At 43.7% G+C, this 16792-nt stretch overlaps 1 long non-coding RNA gene across 1 annotated transcript; it reads right to left on the bottom strand.

Annotated features, from left to right (window-relative positions):
- Positions 1-7266: 7266 nt before the first annotated feature.
- LOC120858372 lies at positions 7267-9185 on the bottom strand. Its single transcript, XR_005719849.1, has 2 exons — positions 8572-9185; positions 7267-8524 (listed from the first exon to the last, which is right to left on the bottom strand). It is a non-coding gene; the product is annotated as an uncharacterized LOC120858372 (long non-coding RNA).
- Positions 9186-16792: the final 7607 nt, after the last annotated feature.

The raw sequence follows: 16792 nt of genomic DNA on the forward strand, positions 1-16792 counted from the left end.
AACACTGAGGAAATGCAAACCTAGGAAGACGTGCTTTTGGTGTTTCCCCAAGATCACACAGTGCTTTGGACCAGAACTGTAACCCAGCCGCCTGACTCCCACCTCTAGTGCTATAGCAAGACTGATAAACAGCTCCCGTGGATGACAGTGGTGCTGGCACGAGCATCCCATTGCAAATCCAACCAGAACACAACAAAGGGAGGGACTTCCCTGGTGGTCCAGTGGCTAAGACTCCGTACTCCCAGTGCAGGGGGCCCGAGTTCAATCCCTGGTCAGGGAACAAGATCACACCTGCCGCAGATAAAGATCCCGCACGCTGCAACTAAGACCTGGTGCAGCCAAATAAATAAATGTTTAAAAAAATACAAAGTGAGATATTCTCATGGTACTCAGAAGAAAGACCACAGAGCGGATGGTAAACTGGTTGCCATCCACATGCCCCCACACGCTGTGCATACATTTTTCTTGTTCTGCACAACATTTTTAAAAAAACTAGCTGCCAACATTTTTAAATTGATCTGTTTAAATGTTCAGTTTCTGATGTCCCTGAGAAGAAATGGCAATATCTGGCCCTCTTCCTTCCTGGGCAGTATTTCCTTGGGGAGGAATAGTTGCAAGTAGCTCAATGGTAAAGAATCCACCTGCCAGTGGGTTCGATCCCTGGGTTGGGGAGATCCCTTGGAGAAGGAAATGGCAACCCACTCCAGTATTCTTGCCTGGAGATTCCCATGGACAGAGGAGCCTGGAGGGCTACAGTCCTTGGGGTCACAAAGAGTCAGACATGAGCATGCACGCACACGTGCCTGCACAAGCACACACACACTCATTGCCTCTCTCCGTCTCCTGCCATGGCATCTACCGCCCTCGTTGTGTGCCATCTCCAGGTGGAAGGTGCACTCTCACGTGGACCTGGCAAGGCCCGCTTTGCTCATTTACAACACCTGCCTCACCTGCCAGCTTTTTGCTTGTGACCTCTGACTGGGGAAACCGCAAGAGCTTCCTACAAATGACTTACAGGCTGGGGAATGGAAGAAGCTGACGCAGCACTGCAAAGAAAGAGCTGGAACCGATGGGGAGGGCAAAGGGCATGGGGGAGGGAACATGGAGTTCAGCTCAATGTCAGAACAAATTCCAGACTTGACTTCTCAGCCCTGGAACTGTCAAAGAAAGTGTTTGGACACAGTGGGATGCCTGTCCATCAGGGAAAAGGAAGGATTCCTCCACTGCCAGGGGGACAGGACTCTATCCCCTTTAAGGAATTCTTCAATGCTCAGATTTAAAAACACTTTAATTGGATAACACAGTCATATCATTTCAAAAATGTTAAAAGGTGTACAGTGGAAAGTCAGACTCCTTCCATTTCTATCCCTCAGGGTTCAGCTCCTCTCCAGGAAGCAGCCATTGTGCCTGTCATTGGTCTTCCCAGAGACATCCTGTGCCTGAGCTCATGATTTACTTTTCCTGACCCAGAGATAATTCACTATAAAAGAGAAAGCAGGCTTGCACACGGACTCTGATTTACCAACACACACACACAATTTTTCCAGCCCTCTCCTGGGAATCTTCAAACACACACAGCCAATCACAATCGTCTCCTACGTAACCCCCTCCAACGCTTCTCATGGTTCCTGAACACAGGACACACTCTAAGCGGGCTGACCATGAATTGCAGCACGCCAGGCCTCCTTGTCCATCACCAACTCCCGAGTCCACCCAAACTCATGTCCATTGAGTCAGTGATGCCATCCAGCCATCTCATCCTCGGTCGTCCCCTTCTCCTCCTGCCCCCAATCCCTCCCAGCATCAGGGTCTTTTCCAATGAGTCAACTCTTCGCATGAGGTGGCCAAAGTATTGGAATTTCAGCTTCAGCATCAGTCCTTCCAAATCAGGTGAACACAATTTTGTTTTAAAGCTAAATGAGCAGGTTAACCTTACTTTAGGAAACCTTACGAAAATCTTTAATTACAGTGGGCACAGCTGAGAACTTTATTTGAGTAAGCCTATCCATTTAAGAGATGCTTTAGAGAAAAGTGAGTCTTAGCCAAGCGTTCTCCCTAAAAGGTAGAGGGAAAATGTATTTTCCTCCCTGAAAGGAGGGCCTGTATACTTCTAGTGACCAGGATGAGACCTGCCGGGACACCCCACACACTTGTGTTCCCAGGACCCAGGGTCACATCTGCCGGATTGGATGTTGCCTGATTGGATACTTGCTCAAATAAACTCTCAAAATGTCTAATGTGCCTCAGTTTATCTTTTAACAGAACCTAAAAATAACTGCTTCCTATTACCAAAAACTCTAAACGCCAGCTTCTAAAAAATATATACCTTTTAGAAATGGAGAGAAACTGAGATTCTCCATCTGGCTACTCACATTGTCTGTGACTCATTCTGCTCATCTTTCTTCTGTGTGTGTATATGCTTAGTTGCTCAGTTGCGTCTGACTCTTTGCAACCCCATGGAACCTACCATGCTCCTCTGTCCATGAGATTTTTCCAGGCAAGAATACTGGAGTGGGTAGCCGTTCCCTTCTGCAGGGGATCTTCCTGATCCAAGGATTGAACCCCAGTCTCCTGCACTGCAGGCAGATCCTTTACTGTCTGAGCCACCAGGGAAGCCCCATTTTCTTGCTAATGCCTCTCAAACTCGACAAGCTCCTCGGGCCACTCTGGGCTCTCTGAGCTCACTTTTTCATCCATGAGGATTTCTTTCTTCAGCTGATTTGGACTTGGTGCTTTAATTAAGTACTCTACCTCAAATATATAGTTCTTTTCTCAAAATGTTACTTTTTCAAAATTCATGAAAATATAGAACTTCATAGCTGTCATGGCCCACAGAGCCATCATTCTCAATTTTTAAACTTTGTTCAGTGTGGAAAACCATTTGGGTTATATCTGAGTCCTTAAGACGTTTTAGTTTGTACGTCAGATGAGCCCTTGAGAAAACGTGGGTAGTGAGACTTGGAACAAACAGGCCCTGTGGGGCATGGGTGCAACGTCAACAAGCCCAGGCAAATGAAAGGTTGTGGAGCTTCCAGAACATGTGAAAGCTTCGACTCTGTGGTCCACAAGAGAAGCAGGTCATGGCAGTAAACAGCTCCACTCAAAAAACCATAAAGTGGTGAAACGTAGCCAGAGATTGAACCATAACTGTGGGTGATTTTATAGTCACTGAGAGACATTGCCCTGCTGGAGAATTGTATTTAGTGATTGCTGGCATTTTTAGTGTTGTTTTGAGTCTTTTAAAGTTTTTAATATTGCTACATCATAGTTTGCTCTTTGAAAGTAGGCTGCAAACACAAGAAGAATGAGAATCATCAACTTAGAAAGAGTGTCAACCAGCCCCCCCCCCCCCCCCGCCCAGTCTCCTGTTTAAGGTTAAGGAACTGAAGTCTTAAAAGAGGAGAAGGGATTTGAAGTGGAGCAACACAGCTGGGGTGGGGTACACACAACCAGGATGAAAATTCAGGCCTCAGGACATCCAGTCATGATTTTTCTACTACATCTTATTTCCTCTCTGTGTCTATAAACCTAGGTCATCAGGGCTAAAAATGAGTAGACAAGAACTGGCAAAAGACAAGGACTTCATCACATGCCTCCCTGCACTGAAGATATGTCTCCACTTGGCTCTTGCACTGTGGACCTTCTCCTTCAGAGCACTCAAGATCACAAAGATGGAACTCACCTAAATATTTGCATTGAGAGTTGGACATTTTGTTCAGATAAGCATGACTTCAGTTGGCTTGTCCTTGTTTTGTAACTTAGGGCAGCCTTACATAATACGTGATGTGTCTTCCTTAAGGAGAGTGAAGTAGGGAAGAGTAGGCCACATGGAATATTTGGAACTGATGGCACAGGAGTGGAGAACTAGGGAATGTGCCTGGCTCAGCCCTGCACCCCGAGGGGAATGGTATCCACGTTGACCCCTGGTGTGCTTCCTGCAGGAGCTGGTGTATAATGGGTTTCAATTCAGTGGACTGACTGAGGCAGTGGGAATCCAGGTGAAGGAAGATATTAGTAAAAGGTATTATAAAAAAGGTATATATATATATATATATATATAATTAAAAGGTATTATATACAAGATATACATATTATTTAAAAGTATTAGATAAAAGTATAAAAGGAAGGTATATTAAAAGCAGGTAGGAATATGTGGCATGATAACTTGATTCACAGCAAATCCACCACCCCTGGTTGAAGAAGGAGAGCAGTCTCCGGCCCACGGGGAGAGGGGTCTGGGAATAGGCAGGCCGGAGTCTGGTGCTCACCTAAGCAGTCTGAGGTTTTAAAAGGGGATCCAGTTCCAGCAAGATTGTTGGGAGGTGAGATGACGGAGGGAGACAGCATCAGTGAGGACTGCTGAGCAGGGACCCTATGCTTAGGGGCACAGGAGGCACCAAAGATGCAGTGGAGAACATGATGGAATGAAGGTGTCTGTTTTAAAGAATATTAAGTCTAAAAAAATTTTTCAAAGTTTAATAGTTTGTGCTTTAGAGTCAAGAAACAACCCACAAATGTCCACGTGTCCAAAACATAGGAATGTTTTATCTAAATTCCCGTCAAGATGTCACAGACCAACTCTTTGTGTGTCCCTCCAGTTTCAGGTCTTGTAAGTGTTCTCCCTGCTGCCCCAACCCTGGACCCCACAACAGTTTGCAGATCCTGCTGCTTGTTGCCCTCCAGCCTCCCTGAAATGCCTTGAGATGCCCTTCCCTTCCTCACGTTCTGATGGTCTAATGGACCATCTTGTTAGTCCTTCCACTCTGTAGCCCGAGAGTGGATCCCTCCCACTTTTATCCAACCACTGGATATCTCAGTTAATGTGTTTATGACCAGGGTTCATATTTGCTGTTACATACCAGGTTTGCTGTACCAGTTGTAAAATTATTCAATTACTTTTGCACAACTTGATTAAAAAAAATTGCTATCCCAGGACCCTCAATACCCCTTTCCTCCGGGTTCCCACTCAACTTGGCCCCTCCTCTTGCACTTTCTGGATCACCCCAGGGTCTGGGGAGATTGACGTTGTGAGATCTTCTCTTGTTCCCACCTACTCTTGAGAAATCCAAATGTGGGTCAGAACCCAGGCTCAAGTCTGCTGGTTTATGAATCCCTTGGCTCCTCTGAGACTTTTCTCACCTGTAAGATGGAGATGGAAGAGATGGAAGTCCACTTGCAGGGGTCCAATAAGATTGCTGGGTTGATGGTCATATACGTTCAGATGTCAAGAGCTAGCCTGTGGTCATTTTGAATAAGACAGAGTGAAGCAAGGACCCTGAGAAAATTCCGGATGGAGGGAACCAGGCCTGGCCAGCACCAGCCCCAGGCTCTTGGGCTGACAGATCCAGCTGCTGCTGTCAGTGCCAATCCTGTGCTACCCAGCGGCCAAGGCTTCTCATCTGACTTTAGTCATCCTAACTCTCCGGGAATGAGAGAAAGCACCATTTTCATTGCCTTTGTTTTTGTCCAGAAAGGTTGAATGGGTGGGTGAGTTTGAAGGCTGCAAAGCCTTCTGAGAATCGGAGTTTCTTGGAAGTTTTTAGGAGTCCAGGCACTATTTCCTGGAAAATGTGAGGTTCCTGGGGTTTATTAGAAGCTTAAACTTTTGGTCAAAGTTAAACATCTAGATAAATGTTCCTGGGAAGTGTCATCAACACCTTCTTAATTGGCTGCCTTGGCACCATCTCAAGGCTGTGGTTTCTACTTCAGATGCTGGAGCAGGACCAAGCCCAGCTCAGGGTCTCCTTCTGGGATGGAGGATAAGTAAGAACCTCCAGCTTATGTTTCCGAACTAGGGACATAAATGGAGCCTGGCTTCAGGAATCGCATGAATCATATTTACATTAGTGTTGAAAAGTGCATTTTTCTCCAAGAGATTATATTCCTTCAAGGGGTCCCTCCTCCGCCCTCACAGTGCAGGTGATAGGTGAGGTAAAAAAACTCAGCTCTTCCTGGATGGATACCTTTGCTCTGGGCTCCAGGGGCCAAGGACCAGGACCAAGGAAGTCCCCTGTAAGTTTGCATCCAGATGGGCAAGAGCATGGACCACAGGTAGAACGAATAGCCAAGGACTGCCCCTCTCCCCCACACCTCCTCTTAGAAAGCTCTCCTCCAGGTTGCCACCTCCCAGCCTGCTTGGAGGAATTGGAACCTAAGTTCCTGTAAGCACAGTGGAATGACCTCGCTCTAAAATTCTATCTGGCATTCCTTCCACTTTTCTGATATTTCATCCCTTCTACTCTTCAAATGAAATGGTAACTCACTCCAGTATTCTTGCCTGCAGAATTCCATGGTCAGAGGAGCCTGATGGGCTACAGTCCATGGGGTCACAAAGAGCCAGACACGACTGAGTGACTAACACTTTAACGCCTCAAATGAGGCCATATGAAGTTTTTGCCAGAGTGACGGGTATTGAACAGCAGATGAGAGAAAATGGGACCCTCTCCTGACTTTTTCTTTTAAAAGTCCTTAAAAGGAACAATAGTGACAATAAAAATTCAGAGCATGAATAACAGATTTGGAAGATCCCATGAGAAGGAGGAAATCTGAATATTCTTCTAATGCGAGGTGGAGGGGTCAACTAAGCAGGGAAATCACAATTCCTTGGGCATTTGCAGAACTCTGGGAAAGAGGAACCTGCATTCTCTTCTCAGGCACAGGCTGGGCAGGTGGTAGAAAGCCAGAGGAAGAAATGGCCCAGAGATGTGTGTGTGTGTGTGCAGGAAGGGTTTACGTAAACAGGGAGCATGTCCTGGGCCCTAGTGAATTGCCCTCTGTGTCTGAGAGTGATGTGCAATTAATAGGGCCCCTTGGACAAGCTCACTAAGTTTCTTGCAGCTGAGTGTGACTCAAGAGGGAAACAAACATAGTTAAAAGGATGGGGGTCTGGAGGATCAGCAGTTTGAATAAGAAAGGACTCAACGGTGCCCTGCGTGGACTGGCAACTGAGCAGTGGAGCAAGTGAGGACATTTTTGAGCTGAAATTATATTTCCATTTCTGCTCCCCCAAGAGAATGCAAGTTTATGATATAAATCAAATTACCTAAGCAGGTTGACTGATATTCTTATACCCTATTAAGAGTAGAACTCCACTCTTGGAAAAAATTAATAATACATGGATCTACTGAAAAAAAAAAACACTGAAAAGATATACATCCAATGTTCACTGAGGTTACCTCTGGGTGTTGGAATTACTAGAGCTCTCCTCTCTCCAGTCTCTCAAATCCTTTCCTTCCTTCTTTTCCTTTCTATGTATCTACTTCTGTAATTTTTTCACAATGAACTATTTTCTAATCTTCTACAATAAACTTGTTTTGTTAAGAAAAAGCAACACAATAGAATAAGAAAGACCAAAAAATAATCAGCACCCAGGGTTTATTCCATTTCATTTGGAGGATGAAAGAGTTCCCACTGACATGTGTTTGATTTTCCTGCTAGACCTGGGACAAGCTGAGGATCTCCTGTGTGCTCTGGACTATCCTTTGCCCTTTCTCATCTTCCATACATACCTAGGATCCAGCTTTTCTAGAAAAGAAAAATCTTTTCTAGAAAAGAAGAATCTCCAAGAATCTTCTTTGCATAGGCCTACTGTTCGTGTCTGCTAAACTAGTTTTTGTTGTTCACAGTTTGGGAGTATAGAGGTACATTTAAGGCACTTGCCTCCTTTATATAAGCAGGATGCTGACCCCCTTACTTGTCTATACTTGGGAGGCTAAAACAACTTACGCATTTGTATCTGAGGGAAAAATCTAAATTATACCAAGGGAATTTATCGGGGGGGGGGGGCTGTGTTAAATTCTCATCTCTCTGGAATGTGGAGAAATGGCTAAATTAGTCATGTTCAGTCACAGGCAGAGAACCTACCCCCCTCACTCAGCTTGATATAAACTTCTGATAAGAAATTTGAATAACCATCCAAGTGAAGTACCTGCCTTGCATGTTTCTAATCACTGCCCGGAATCCCCATGGCACCCAGCATGCCTCTGAGGGGTAGCTTGGCTCCTGTATCACTTTATGAAAACTCAGAACATGCAAATTCGATTAAATCTTAGCCTATGGCTCAGCAAGCAAATTTATTGCTCCCCACAAATCATATTCACTCTGGTTTCAAAGTTTTAGGCTGAAAGAACTTTGCACTTTTCACACTATCAATTACTACCCACCTCAGCCCCTACATATGGAATAATGAGGAAAAGATTCAGGCTGAGTCCTGATGGCCTTCAACATATAGAATTTCTAACAGACTGCCTGATACTGTGATAAGTCAAAGATCTGACTCCTTTCCCCCACCCTCCCCAAGACATCCAAGTCCTATCGCTTCTACCTCCTACACGATTCTGGAATGAAAACAGCTTTCCTCCATCTTCACAGTCACGTGCCCAGGTCAGACAGAGATACTGCCATCCACCTGGCCTTCAGTGGCTGCCATCCTTCTCACACACAGGTGTGGTCCTGCCCTGGCCCCTTACGAAGCTGTGCAGCAGACCCCCATGGCTCCTAAATCTCCCATGGCTTTGCAGTAGACCTAGACCCTCAACTCTTTCTCGTGGCTCCTATACAGTAGACCTAGACCCTCAACTCTTTCTCGTGGCTTTCAAGTTTTTTCTTAGAAGCCAGCTTCATCAGAAGCCTGTGGGATCATAGGTTTTGCTTGGCTCTCACAGTGATTTTTTTTTTTTTAATATAAATCTCCAGCAGAGCCAATGTCTATAAATTTGAAAGCTGTCTACAAATCCCAACGTATGGCTTCTCTGGAAAAATCGGGGTATCTGGTAATGCTGGGCACAGGCCCCCACATGGAAAGGGCCTCCCATGTGGATTGGGACTTTGTCTCCAAGGCCTCCCAGTCTGTGCCACGCCTGCTGTATGCCCTTCCTCCGGCTCACAGAGGTCACCTGTCTGATGCTGTGGACAGGTAGGCTCTACATGACGGCCCTGATGAGGCTCCCCTCCTCTCTCTTCTTGCCTGCCTGCAGGCCTGCGGGGAGAATCTGCGGGGCTAACTTCTCTCAGTCGGCCTCACCCCTTCATATGAACAGTCTGGGCTCTCTCTCACCTCTCTGCTCTGTAGTTGAAAACCCACCTTTGGGAATGTCTAATTCCAATTCATTCTTTGGGTCTCTGTTTAAATGTTCTCTTTTTCAGGAATGTCAGCCCCGATCTCCTCTGCCTAGGCCCCATCCCCAAATCATAGAATTCCTTATGGTGTAAGAACTAAATTTGACACTCAGTATTTTTGCCTGCTGCCTTGACATCTGATGAAATCAGGGAGGCCTCAAACGGCATAATGGCAAGGTCCCCTCCCCACTCTGCTCCTGTGGATAGATAACCTCCCTAATCAAATAGCCCTCTTTATCAACCCCTACCCCCACCCCAGGTGCAGCTCCTGCTTATCCTTGAGCAGTGGGTTTCAGTTCCCTGCCAGCTGACGAACTATTCAAACATGCCAGTCACATCCTCCTGCAGGAACCAGGGGCCTCCTCACCCTCTTGATACTACAAGCCTGCCTGTCACAGACCCTGATGGTTCCACTCGGCTCCTGAGAGCCATCTTTGTATGGTATGTGGTATCTTCCCCAATCCCCACCCACCCCGCCAGGAGGATATGTGGTTGCTAAACTGCTATGTCTCAGCTGCCCAGTGCTGAGGGTCATATATTCAGTCATCCCCATAACCCTAGGCTGGGAATCCCTCCTCAACAATAGGGTGCCTGGGAGGTGACTAAAACAGCCCATATGTACCATAACTGCTTGCTTACTTGCCTTTTCCCCGCTAGAACACTGACTCCATGAGGGCAGAGACCAGGAGGACAGCAATGGGTATATTGTCTGCCTCCTAATCCCCAGTACCCAGCACAGAGACTGGCACATTCAATAAACTCTTACTGGTCATCTCACAGGGTGGTAAGGATCTTATCTGTAGAAGTTATTCAGCCAGAGCAGTGGAAATAAGCATCTCTCAGAGACTGCAGAGGCTTCCCCTGGGTGACACTTACTGCACTTCTCAATTCTTAGGATTCTGTCATTTCAATAGTTTCTCTATTCTTCATGGAGTTATGGCAGTCTTTATCTTGCTGAATAGGACAGGATAGAAAAGCAATCATCCTTCATAACAAAACAAGTTTTTTTTCAAGATGCAATCACTAATGTTAAATAGCCTTTGTTTTCAAGAACTAGGGACCCAGTTCAATGAGCAGGACATTGCTGTGCAAAATATGAAGAGGCTGCAGAAATGAGCCCATTTGTTCTAAAGTGCACTATCACAGCCTCTGGTGTTTACTGGGGGAAGATAAACCCTACCATCTGTAGATGGTTTAGTAACAAATTTATACCATTTCCATGTGTGAGTAATGCAGTTCTAGAAATGAATCTAATCAGAGTGCTGTTTTAGCAGGGAGGATCTTCTCACTTAAATTCAAAACGCATTTCCATCATTGCCAGATTTTTAAGAATCAAAATCCAGCTGACTTTCTGCAATATGCCACTTAAACATCTTGGAAATAAATTTATGTGTTAACATAGTAGCAACACCATTGAGTTTCTGTGAACATTGTGAAAATCACCCTGTAACCTGATGGTAACTTAGAGAGGATATACTTACAATTTAAATTTCAAGAATGTGTCACTGCTTTTTCTTTCATTTATTGAGTTAAAACTCAAACTATTTTAGAGCCATAAAATTTGCAACTTATGCCTGTCAGACCAGAGAGAGAATGTCCAGTGCTTCATGGTTAAGCTATGCCTACACATGAAACTAATTTTAAGGTCAATTCATAATCTGATCAAAACTTTGGCTTAAGTAAATCTTAATTTGGTTCAAACTCTTATTTCAGGGATGAGGAAGGATGTCCAATAGAGAAAAATAATCAGAATAAAAATGCCAACTCTCCACAGGGGACAATATAGCAGAGTGGATCAGAGCTCAGGCCTTAGATTTCACTACTCTGGGTTCTCATCTTGGCTCTGCCACTTATTAACTGACTCGATTTAAACTTAACTATTCCCAACCTCATCATCTTAAAATGGCAACATTAAGAATACTTATGCCATTGGTGATGTTGTGAGCATTAAAGGTGTAAATGAATACAAATGCTTATCATAGCTACTGGCACTCAAAAAGCATCTATAAATGTTAACTATTATTGTTATGGTAAATTGGTTTCACAAAATGTCCTAGCAATGAAATCTCTGAAAATTTGATTCTGCAACTGACTACTGGAATCTGGAATTTGCCTCTTGGATTGCCAATGGCAAATTGGATCTCTACCATTTCTCATGATTCAATTAATGAACTGTGCCAATTTCCAGAAGAGAGAAAGCCAAAGAAAAGTAGGGATGGTGTTATAGACAATAACTCATTGTGAAACAGGAAGGGACATTACCTTTCTAGTCATTAATGAATTGAAAACCCAGCCAAGCCATGAAGCCCTCTAGGTAAAGGGGATCTTCAGCACATAGAGGTGGCTGCAGATTGACTGCAAATCTCCCTGGATCTAGGAGCATCAGCCCCAATCATCACATGTTGTCCCTTGGGGCTTGTCATGCCATGAGTGGTCTTGGTCATTTGGAGTCCAAGAAACAAAGCCAAGAGTCTGAAATGATGGTGGGCGTCTAGAGCAGTCCTGAGGCTTCACAGTTGGATAGTTTTCACTATGAAACCTGACATAGAATAATAAGTCTTGGCATAGGCATGTTTTATCCCTCTCTTCAATTTCTGTCTTCCTCTAACCCTGAGTTTCTGCAGCACCAAAACACATCAGTTAAGACACTGATAAAGGAAGATAGACAAGATGATCCTTCAGAAAAGGACGATCACTTGGATAAAACCAAATTAGCCCAGTATTCTGACAATTATCTCACCACTATTTATAGGAACACAGGTAAGAAAGTATATTCTTCTTTACCTCCCAAGAGGCAAGTACTTAATAGGAAAAGGGACACACAACTTCTTTATTGTAACCTCCACATCTAAGTTGTTTCAGGGTAACATAATCTACATGTACAATTTGGAAATACATAAACATCCTGTGGGCAGGAATCATGGTTATATTTCTCACTGCTATATGCAAAGAATCTAGCCCAGTACCTAGAACATAGTATATATTCATGAATATTAAAATAAATGAATGAATGTATATGAGCTCACTCACTTTTGTGATTTTATCTGAAATCTCCTTCTATCTTTGTCCATTCAATAAATTTCAACTCACTCTAAAAGTCTCTGTTCAATTGGCATTCATCCTGTGAAATCATTTCTTTCATTTCAGGAAGGAAAAGACCTCTTCGCCTCTGTTTCCATACTACCTAGAACATGCCTTCTTGTAAAGTTTTCTACATGCAAACAACAAAACCCATTCTGGCAAGCTGAAGCAGAAAGTGATTTGTTAAAGGATATTGGGTGGCTCACAGAATTTGGGGGAGGGATGGAAAACCAGGTCTGAATGCTACCTGTGCTGTGCTATGCATATATCCTCAGTCATGTCCAACTCTTTGCGACCCCATGGACTGTAGCTCACCAGGTTCCTCTGTCCATGGGATTCTCCAGGCAAGATATACTGGAGTGGGCTACCGTGCCCTCCTCCAAGGAATCTTCCCAACCCAGGGACCTAACCCAGGTCTCCCACATTGCAGGCAGATTCTTTACCACCTGAGCCATCAGGAATGCTACCTACTTAAACTTAACAGCCAGGAAAGAGCTTGGCCATGCCAGCTGCTTGAGAGGGGCATGGTAGCAGCTGCTGCTCCTTAGCACTGATTAGGCAGTGTAGACCTGAGGATGTAAGCTTGGCTACTGCTGCTGCTGCTAAGCCACCTCAGTCACGTCCGACTCTGTGCAACCCCATAGATGGCAGCCCAAGGCTCCCCCGTCCCTGGGATTCTCCAGGCAAGAACACTGGAGTGGGTTGCCATTTCCTTCTCCGATGCATCAAAGTGAAAAGTGAAAGTGAAGTCGCTCAGTTGTGTTCGACTCCTAGCGACCCCACAGACTGCAGCCTCCCAGGTTCCTCCATCCATGGGATTTTCCAGGCAAGAGCACTGGAGTGGGGCCATCGCCTTCTACTACTACCTCAGAATTACTAGACAGCTCTACCACTCTCCTAGTCAGAAGATTCCATCCTCCTGCCTACCACTACCACCTCACATTGATCACTTCTGCCTCCGCTTGTGCCAGCACATCCAATTAGAAGAACGCAGACCACATACTTGATCTCTCGCCACAAGGGGTTCTCTGTAACAGAGGAAGGTGAACTAGAACACACGTGGAGTGAGTCATCTGGCTCTATATGTGCCATACTCCATGACACCGCTGGCTCCTTCACTTGGTATGAATTCCCTAAAAGCTGAGAGAAAAAGACCAGCACCATGGAGGATCTGTGCAAAAAAATCCAACATCTGACCGATAGGAGTTCCCAAGAGAAAAGAGAGAAAATAGGAGAGAAAGCAATAATACAAATTAATTTTCCAACACAAAAGACTAGAGTTTCCGTACTGAAAGGTGAGAGTTTAAGAAGACCCCTCCTAGGCACATCTCTGAAATTTCAGAACACCAAAAATAAAAACCCTAATAGCTTCAGAGAGAGAAAATGGTCACCTACGAAGGACAAAGAAAGAGAAGGACTGGCACAGCAACACTGGTGCTGAAAGGAAACGGAACAACAGCTTTCAAACGGAAGAGAAATGGTCTTTGATTTGAGTTCTGTCCCAGATAAAATGTCATTAAATAATGATGGCAGAATAAACATCTGCCATCATACAGGCAGGTCCCAGAAAGTTCACCTCCTATCCATTCTTCAGTTGGGAGTTACTGGAGAAAAGGTGCTCCAATCAAATTAGGAATTAAATCAAGAAAGAGCAAGTTATAAGATCCAGGGAGAACCAAAGGGAAGGAAAAACAGCAGCTAGTTATCAGTCCCAGAAGGCCATCAGTCTACACGAGAGGAGGGAGGTAATTGGAGAGTTCCTAGAGGATGGCTCTGGGGAGAAAAGAACTTCCATAAATTACAGAGTATGCTAGAGACATTTTAGGAGCATAAAGAAATGATAAAGGCAGAAAATACAAAAATTAAAGCAAGTAGAAATTCCAGGAAAAATTAAAAACTGTGAGAAGATGAATGCAATCACTGCATACTGCTCTCCAGAAAGATGCTATAAGGGCTGTTTAATTATTTTCCATTTCTAAAATCAGCAAGACAAAGCCTGCACAGAAACAACTGTAACTATTATGGATCTTGTTAGTGTTAAACCACAGATTCAAATGAGATTTGCAAGAAGGAAAGAGAGGTGAGAAGAAGGAAGGGGTGGCCATGAAATATAATATCTTATCAATCGAGGAATCTATAGCATATATCGTGAGTAATAGCACCTCAAGGTCCTTTTGGGTCATTTCCCCTCCATGACCTGCCGGCTGAGTGAAACTCTTCATCCACAGGATGGACACTCTCTAGCCAATGGGTGAGCATGTGGCCCAGTGTAAGCTAATCAGACTTTCTCTTTCTAGTAAATTAAGAATACCCACTAATTCACATCAGGCAGTGCCCTAAAGAGATGGTGCATTCATTCCTGCTTCTTAGATTCCCAGAACAACTCTTATTCCTTGCTTTTCTAAAGCCTGACTCTTTAGCAAGAACTGGTTTCCATTGGTAAGGTGTCAATTAGAGTTTTAAATTTCAAAATCTGGGAACTCAAAATAGTGATGTAAGTATGAAGGGTGAGGGACTAGAGGAGGAATTAAAAAAACAAAACTCATATCTTAACAGGAAGTTGGTGTAAAGTGTAAAGCTGATAAATCATGAACAGGCAGTAAAACAAATTATTTCTCAACGTGGAGGCAACCACCAGAAACTTTTCAACTTTTAAACTGAGAAGGAGAAATGGTTTCTGGAGAAAAAGAGAACAAGCTAGAGAGAAGTAGAAAAGGAGACTATTTCTTTTTATCATAAACTTATCTTCTCAGTTTTTCCCCCTGTGTGTATGTATTAATTGATAAAAAATTTTAATGGTAAAGAGGTGGGAAAATAAAGATTGTTTGGCCTGTGTATAATGAAGATGGCTCAGAATTTCAGATCCTCCTCAAATAGACAGAAATCAGCCCTGGAAGCTGTTCTAGAAACTGTCTCGGACTCCAAGGGAGAAAGCTAAACTCCCTCCATTGGTGGACCGCCACTGGACTCCTGGACTAGCCAGAGGTGGCTGCCTCCTCTGAATGCCCTCACTGGGCCCCCACCTGTGGATCATCTCAAGCATGTCTTTGCAGCTCTTTGCAAGTTCAGAGTAGTTGGCACAGGACTCAGGGGCTTTTGTTTGTTCTCTGCCCATCTCCTTACCCAACAAGATCAGTTAGAGCTTTTCAGGCTATAGACACACTGGAGTCAGGTAAAGAACTACTCACAATTTAAAGCAAGCTGCCCGGCATTTCAACATGTCACTGAGTCATATCTGGGAATTCCCAGAGGTGTCTCATATGTACTCATGACAATTTCCTCGTCCTCTATTCTGGTTCTCCCATTTAGATGTTTATTTCTTGGCTAAATTAGCAATTATAATATGGAAGTGACAATTCTGTCCCATAAGAAAAATACACACAGTCAGTGAGCATGTCCGAAGAAATATGCTCTGTGAAACTGAGGTATTGTGACCTTTATCACTGTGCAGTGCCTTGGACAGTACTGGCAAGTGCTAGTATCAACAAATGGACTTATAAAATTTATCCAGCATACCACTTGGGCATAACACGGTGTGACTGCAATACCAGCCTTGTGGATCAATACTGATCCACTGGCATAACCATACATGCCAACAACATGATTTTAATAAATTACAAAGAACTATTATAGAAAACTTAAGCTCAGTTGAAATCCCAAACAATTACTGCTCAAATTCGAGCTTCATTTTTAGCATCTGTGTGACCCCTCAGAGAAGAATCTAGATTTTGTAGAGCCTAAAGCTTAAACAAGTTGGGGAGCCTTTTAAGAAAAAGAATATGAAATGCATGGATTCAAAATCAAAACAAAGACTTGGAAGATGCTTGTATAAGTGAGAGGACTGAGCTTAAACTTTATTAGCTTCTTGAGAGACTTACACATGACCATTCTGAATCATAGTATCTTCACCTATAAAATTAAGATAATCATTATTCTCTGGAATTAAGAACTATATATATATATATACATAATATATAATGTTTATCTCTATGATATACATGATCTATCTGTATAAATATATAATTTTGAGTTTGAGATGCTGACTCTTAACACAAGATTATACATACGTATATATATGTAACTTGTTTTGTGTGTGTGTGTCTGTTAGTCACTCAGTCAGGTCCAACTCTTTGCAACCTTCATGGACTATAGCATACCAGGCTCATTCATCCATGGAATTCTCCAGGAAAGAATACTGGAGTGGGTACCATTTCCTTCTCCAGGGGAACTTCCCAACCCAAGTATAAAACCCAGGTCTCCTGCACTGCAGGCAGATTCTTTACTATCTGAGCCATAATTGGAAGTCCCATGTAACTTGTTATGAATATTCAAATATGGGATCCATATAATGATTAGGTTAAAACTTTTTCTTTTTGTGAATTCTATCTGATTAATTGTGTATTTATAGGAATAGATCCCAATGGACACAGACATTAGATACTCAACAGCCAGAAACATGAACTCCCAGAATTGGCAATAAAGCATTGCAATGGAGCAGCAGTTGTCAGATGGGATCTTGGCAGACAAGGAGAGCAATCTGAGGGGCCAACATAGGTAGGGCGGAATGTTGCAGATTTGAATACTGACAAAGCCT

Source organism: Oryx dammah, unplaced genomic scaffold, assembly GCF_014754425.2.
Source record: "Oryx dammah isolate SB20612 unplaced genomic scaffold, SCBI_Odam_1.1 HiC_scaffold_29, whole genome shotgun sequence".
Taxonomy (NCBI): Eukaryota; Metazoa; Chordata; class Mammalia; order Artiodactyla; family Bovidae; genus Oryx; species Oryx dammah.